This window comes from Talpa europaea (genome assembly GCF_964194135.1).
Source record: "Talpa europaea genome assembly, chromosome: 3".
Taxonomy (NCBI): Eukaryota; Metazoa; Chordata; class Mammalia; order Eulipotyphla; family Talpidae; genus Talpa; species Talpa europaea.
In genome coordinates this window covers 124,888,540-124,895,293 of record NC_140069.1, presented here as the reverse complement: position 1 = coordinate 124,895,293, position 6,754 = coordinate 124,888,540, and positions in this window count along the sequence as shown.

Below are 6,754 nucleotides of genomic sequence, written 5' to 3'. Positions count from 1 at the left end.
TACTAGCATTTGGCAGACTCAGAACTATCTCACCTATAGATGTAGAAAGGCATAAGTTGGAAGAATTTTCTTAGGACATTTAAAACAGCGTATGTGAGCACAGAAATTACATAAGTATATAATTTTCATTCTTTTTCAGTATAAACATTTACTAGTAGCTTACAAATAGGGGAGGGAAGTTAAAAATAATGAATTGGCAGTACCTTTTACTTTCTTGTGGAATGTGGAGTTATGATCCTACTAGAAGTTAGACTCTAACCCCAAAAAGTAGGATTCAACTTTCTCAGATTATTAATATTGTCACTTTGCATTGGGTAACAATCCACTGGGAAAAGTAAGGTGTCTTATAGCATTGCAACTGGGGAAACAGTTGTAAAGAAACTCTTAAGGTCTTAAAAAATGAGAATAATAATAAACAGTAATTGTTGACCTTTCTCAAATTCTCTGATCCTAAATATGTTTTCTTATGCAAGGTTCCTATATATGACTAGCCAGAAGTGGAGAGGTAAATATTAGTTTGACAAAATGGGCTAGGGGAGATGAAGAAAATTTGAATGAAACAAGTAAGTCCTTTTATTTCTGGGAAGGAAAGGCTAAGTTCAATTTAGAGCACCACTCTTGAAGCATGGAACTTGAAATAAGAGGGAAATCATTAGAATGAAAATACTTTTACAAACTATAAATTACTTATAATTTTTATTGAAAAAATAGCTTGGTATCTTAATAAATCATATGTGAGAGAAGTTAAATTTAAAGGAGAATAATTGTCATTCTAAAAATGAGAAGTAGGCAAGCCACAGGATCTGAAAGATGTATTTTTGCAGATGTTATGTAAGAGTCAATTAATTCATGAAACTATTTTTGCCATCCTAATGTTAATGTTAGAGCATCTTATGAAAGAGAGGTTAAAAGGATATATTTAATAACTTTGGAGTCATGGTTGGTTAGTTTTGTGTTAGCTTTATCAAAAGGTCAATCTGAAAATTTCTGTCATTGATATCACTGTGAATGAACTAACTAAACATATTTTATACATAGTTCCAGTTAAATGTGACTTATATATATATATATATATATATATATATTTATATCACTTTGAATGAATGATTGGTCTTACTTCCCTGGAGTTAATAATTTCATTTTAGCTTCATCTTGGGCTTATTTCATTCTAGTGACATTTAATAAAATCTATAAACAAACCTTAAAAAATCTTATTCAACAATTGTATACTTTGGGCTTTTTAAACATTTTTATTTAAGCCAAGAAGTTATTGGTCTTTTTTTTTTTGTCACAGTTACTATGTGGAATATGGGGTCCTATCATCTGCTTAGTGGAGATAAACTAATGTAACCAATGTGGTCAAACTAGATCTATAAATTAGACTTTTAAGTAAAGTTTAATGGATATGTATGTACTAGAACTCTTTCTACCACAGAGCAATATGAAGATTTATGGAATTTCTACTCAAAAAAATGATTCCTGGCTTTACTTCTCTCTTAGTTTGAAAACTCTTTGATATATTCTTCTCAGCAGTACAAAAATCAATCACATTGTATGCATTGTTACTTAAATAAAATATTACCTCTTATCATAGTCTAAAATACTCTGCATGATCTGGTTCCTATCTATCTTCCTAATCTAGTCCCAAGCCATTCTTCTCTCTCTTACTTTAGTGCAAACTGGCTTTAATTCAGTTCCTCAAACTCAGCATGCTTATTTCTAATGAGTGGTTTTTGCATATGCTGTTCCCTCTAACCAGTACTTTGCATGCCTGACCCTTTTTATATTTCAGGTTGATATTTCTGTATGTTAATGTGCCTCCTTCTTCAATTTAGTCTCTGTTTATTAGTATTTATATTAGTGTTAATTTATTTATCTTTGACTATGCCTTTAACCTAAAGTTTGATGTGGGCAACCTCCTTTTCGACAAATTTATTCTACAGAGAAGCCAGTATCAAACACTTGCTATGCATTAAACTCAGTGACTACTAATTCATGAAAACAATTATAGTATCTGAAAAAAAATCAAGTGCTTAATTAATGTATAGCTCTGAAATATATGTCTTCAAACAGTTGTCAGATACTTATTGAAACTGAAATATATGGAAAGCAATGGGTCATAGTATGCCTTATATATGCTAGAAAGACATAATTATTACTTTTAGAGCTGTATTTTAGAAATGGTCCATTATTAAAAATTTCCAGAAGGTGTACAGATTCACCAATTTTCTTTAAATGTTCTGATAATATTGATTGTAGTTCATATATTATGGAAACCTCACCATACATCAGATAAAAAACTAAATCTTCTCAGTTCAGATGTTGGCTGACAAATGTGCAAAAAGTCATTACTTTAAAATGGACTGTGACTAAGTGTGGGAGGGTGGAATGAATAATTTAATATTGCTAAATGTTCAGTAACTTGTTGGTTAACACATTATTATTTGTTATCAATACTGTATTTTGACATAGTGCAGGAAAAAATAATTGTAATGCTAGACGTTTAGAAAAGGTTATATCACGGAAATAAGTTCAGTTGAATCTTAATTTTGCCTTTATTTGTTCTGTAGGTAATCCAGTAAAATTATTTTAGGCAAAGATTGAAAGCAACTGGAAGACCAAGAAAAAATGCCAAGAATTGGGTTAATTGGCATAATACAAGGTGGCTGGGCACAGTTGGGGAAAGTGTCAGAGTAGGGAGAATCCCTACCAAGAAAGACGGTTCGTGCAATTAGCTCTCTGAACTTTAACCCTTCCAGAATAATTAATGAGTAACAGAGGGGATCTAGACAAAGACATAAAGTGATATGGTGGGTGCTAGCAAGTAATACATCAAAGAATTCTCATAATTGGCCCTGTGGCTTTCATTCTTTGCCCTATTTCTTTCAATTCATTGACTCAAAATAATGGGTTCAGGTTCATTATCAACAGGTTTTTAGCTGTAAGAGTACAACATTACAACAAAGCTTGGACTGTGACAGTGTTGATGTCTCAGTAAGAAGTTGTACTTGGTAACTTCTCTTTGAAGAGGAAAAATAACATATTCCTTCTGAATGAATCTACAGACTCACACACATATTCAGAATATTGAAAACATTGTATTCTCCAATTCTGCAATGCTGGAGTATGGTTGGTGTGGACAGGTATGTATATTTCCATTTGAATGTTTGAGGCTGTGGTGAAAGATTTATACTCCCTGCATTATTTTAAATGAAACTAAATTATTGGCATATGACACATAAAAACACCAATGGTTTTGTCACTCCAAGCATGTAATTGTAGATTTTTTGAAAAATATTTTGAATTATATAGTTTGCAGATGTTTTGATTCCCTTTGGTTATTTACTTTAGTTCATGATGTGAGAACTGAAAAGTTTCCTGAGAAATTTTGAAGAGTCCCCAGTCTTTCTGATTTAGTACCTAAATTTGTTTTACATATACATATAGATATGTTTTAATATCAACTTATATTGTTATGCATAAATATGTAAACATTTCCAAGATATATACTTTGTTATTTTACTGAATTTTGTGAGGTCATTAAGTAAGGCAGGGTAAATTTATTTTTATACTTGGACACTTGAAAAATATCTTTCTTTACTAATCACTCCAAAATCTTTTTTAAAAGTTAGCATTTTAGTTATTAATTTACATTATCATAGTAGTACAGACTATTTCAATTTTAAGAAAATACTTAACATTATGCAACTGAAAATACCAGATTCTAAAACTAATTACTATATCTAATGTTTTAGCTTTTAAAAACTTCAAATATTTTCATAGTACTTATGTTTATCCTACTAAAACAGCACTGTATTTGAAACTAGAATTTTCTTTAAAGCTTCCATATTTTTAGCTACTCACTGTATTGTCTTTCTCTAAGTATACTCTCTGTTGGTAAATAACCCATATATTTACATATTATTAAAATTTCAATCAAGTCTCTCTAAAACTTTAAAGACAGTTGGGGTCAAATACAGAATATGATATATACCACAATAATGTATGGTTTTGGAATTTTAAGAGTCCTAGTGAACACCTTTGACTTTATCAAGTTAATCTAGCAAAATGCCCTTCTAGCTCTAATATGCTATGCTAAATCTGGGTGAATTCAGAAGTGAGGCTTTTGAAGGATTTTTCTCTTAATGTTAAAAAATCTCCATTCACGGAAGTAAATGCATATGTACACACATTTATTACTTCTGTATACAGTCTATGCTTTAATAAATATTAAATAAGCATTTCCTGATATAACAAGCTTTGTGGTAGATGGATTGGAAAATCGAATGTGAGTAAAAGCACCATTGCTAAATACACAGTCTACTGAGAGAGACAGATGTATAAACAAATGATAATACAATAAGCATTCAAGACTATAATAAAGATGAATAAAATTTTTCCCATGTAGGAAAGGAGCCTAAGGGGTGTCCTGGAAGACTTCATAGAAAAGGTGACATTTCAACTTGGATCTTGAGAGACAAATAAACATTAATCAGGCAAAGTAGGTGAAAGGTGTGAGGAATGTATTACATGAAGGTATCAAGGCATAAAGAGCATACTGCGTCAAAAATGCAGCAAATTAAGTTGCTTAAAAGATTACCTTGTGTACCGAAATGGTTGGAAAACTGCAGGGATATTAGGCTGATTTATTGTGTGGAATCAGGTTGAAAAGGACCTTCTATCGATATTAAAGATTTTGGACTTCTGGGAGCAATGGGGTAATATCTTAAGGACGTGATCTAGGAAGACAAGTATAGGCAGTGTGAAGCTGCTTTGGAGAGAGTAGACCAGAATTTTGGAAACTTCTGTGATTATTTAGACAATAAATTTTGACCACCGAGGCAGGGGCAATGGGCATGGAGAAAAGTAGCACTGAATTTAAAAATATTGCTGAGATGAATTCCAAAGGTTTGGATACTTCCAGGTAAAGAATTTGTCATAGTTGAAGAGACCACACATTTATATTTCTGGTGTTTAGTGTATTGTAGATACTTTTTGTGTGTGTATGTGGGGGAAGATAATGAGAAGGACATTGAAAAACAACATTGAGATATTCATATACAATTTGGCTCACCCACTTAAGATGTACATTTCAATGGTTTTTTTAGTATATTAGTGGAGTTGTACAAATATCACCACAATTTTAGAAAGCTTTCATTATCTCCCTGAAGAAAAAAAAAGCATATTTAATAGTAGTCACTTCTGTTATCTCATTTCCCCAACTCTGCACAACTACCACTTTGTTTCCTATTTTTTGCCTATTCTGGTCATTTTGTATAGAGGGGATCACATAAAATACAGGATTTTTTTTTTTTGTGACTGGCTTCTTTGATTTAGCATAATGTTTTCAAGGATCATCTATGCAGTAGCATTGTCAAAACTTTATTTTGTATTGGCGAATAATATTTCATTTACAGACATAATGTATTTTATTTATCCATTAATTGGTTGATAGTATGTTTGAGGTGATTTAAATATAGTTTAGAAACCATTGCCTAACCCAAAGCTGTGAAGATCTATTTCTATTTTTTCATCTAAGAATTTCATAGTTTTAGTTCTTATATTTAGAGCTATGTTCTATTTTCAATAAATTTTTTTGTTCACTTTCATTCTTTTGCATACAAATTTCCAATTGTCTCAGAACCATTGATTACAAAGATTATTCTTTCCCATTTTATTGCCTTCATACCTTTGTTGAAAATCAATTGTAAATGTAAGGATTTTTCTGGACTTTTAGTTCCATTTCTCTGATCCACATTTATTCTTGGTCAGTACCACATTGTATTGCTTACTGTAGCTTTGTTGTGAGTTTTGAAACTATAGATTTAAGTTTTCCAACTAAGTTCTTTTTTGTTTTTGTTTCTCTTTTTGGCTATTCTGGTACATTTAATTTTCATATAAATTTTAGGATCAGCTTTTCAATTTCTCCAAAAACTGGCTGCTGTGATTTTGGTAGGTATTTCATTGAAAGTATAGATAAATTTGGAGAATATTGCAAATCTTAAGAGAATTAAACATTCCCACCCCTAACATTTTTTTGTAGACAAGTAAAAGTGTCACATTTATTTCCTTCAAGGAATAATTTGATCTCTGTATCTGGTGATGAAGTGATAAATGAATATACTTGATATTTTTGTACAAGAAAGCATATTGGATTTAAAGATTTACTAATAACAAGTTGGATTTCTTTAGAAATTTTGAAAATGTCTATTTTCAAATAATAGACTATTTCAAAAATGTCATTCAAAAATGTCTATTATCACAGGCCTTGTATAGTATGATAGTGCTGAGACTTAACCCTATGCCACCAATGAGGCCCCATTTAGGAAGCCTTTATAACTTTCTGATAAGAAACTATGAACCCGTCAACTAAAGTAGTGGCAGTTAGATTTTTGAATACTGATTAACAATTTAGTGTTAATTATGACATCTTTGGAAAAGGAAACAGTGCTCACTAAAAATCTATGGGAATAAATTATGTCAATCTAAAGTTACACTAAAGAATCATCATAGTAGACTATTACAATCTTGATTAATAATGTTCTATCAACGTGGAAGTAAAATCTCTACCAGCATTTTAGAGAACAGTCTGAAGTTTTCCTGTTCACTTTTAATCAGCACGATGAGGTGATATTAATCAGCTATGTGCACAGGATTACTCAAACTCTTCATTTCTTATTGAGTCAACTTTTATGAGATGCATTGTTAGGGATTTGTAAATTTTGTTTTCAAAATCATAGACATATAATTATTG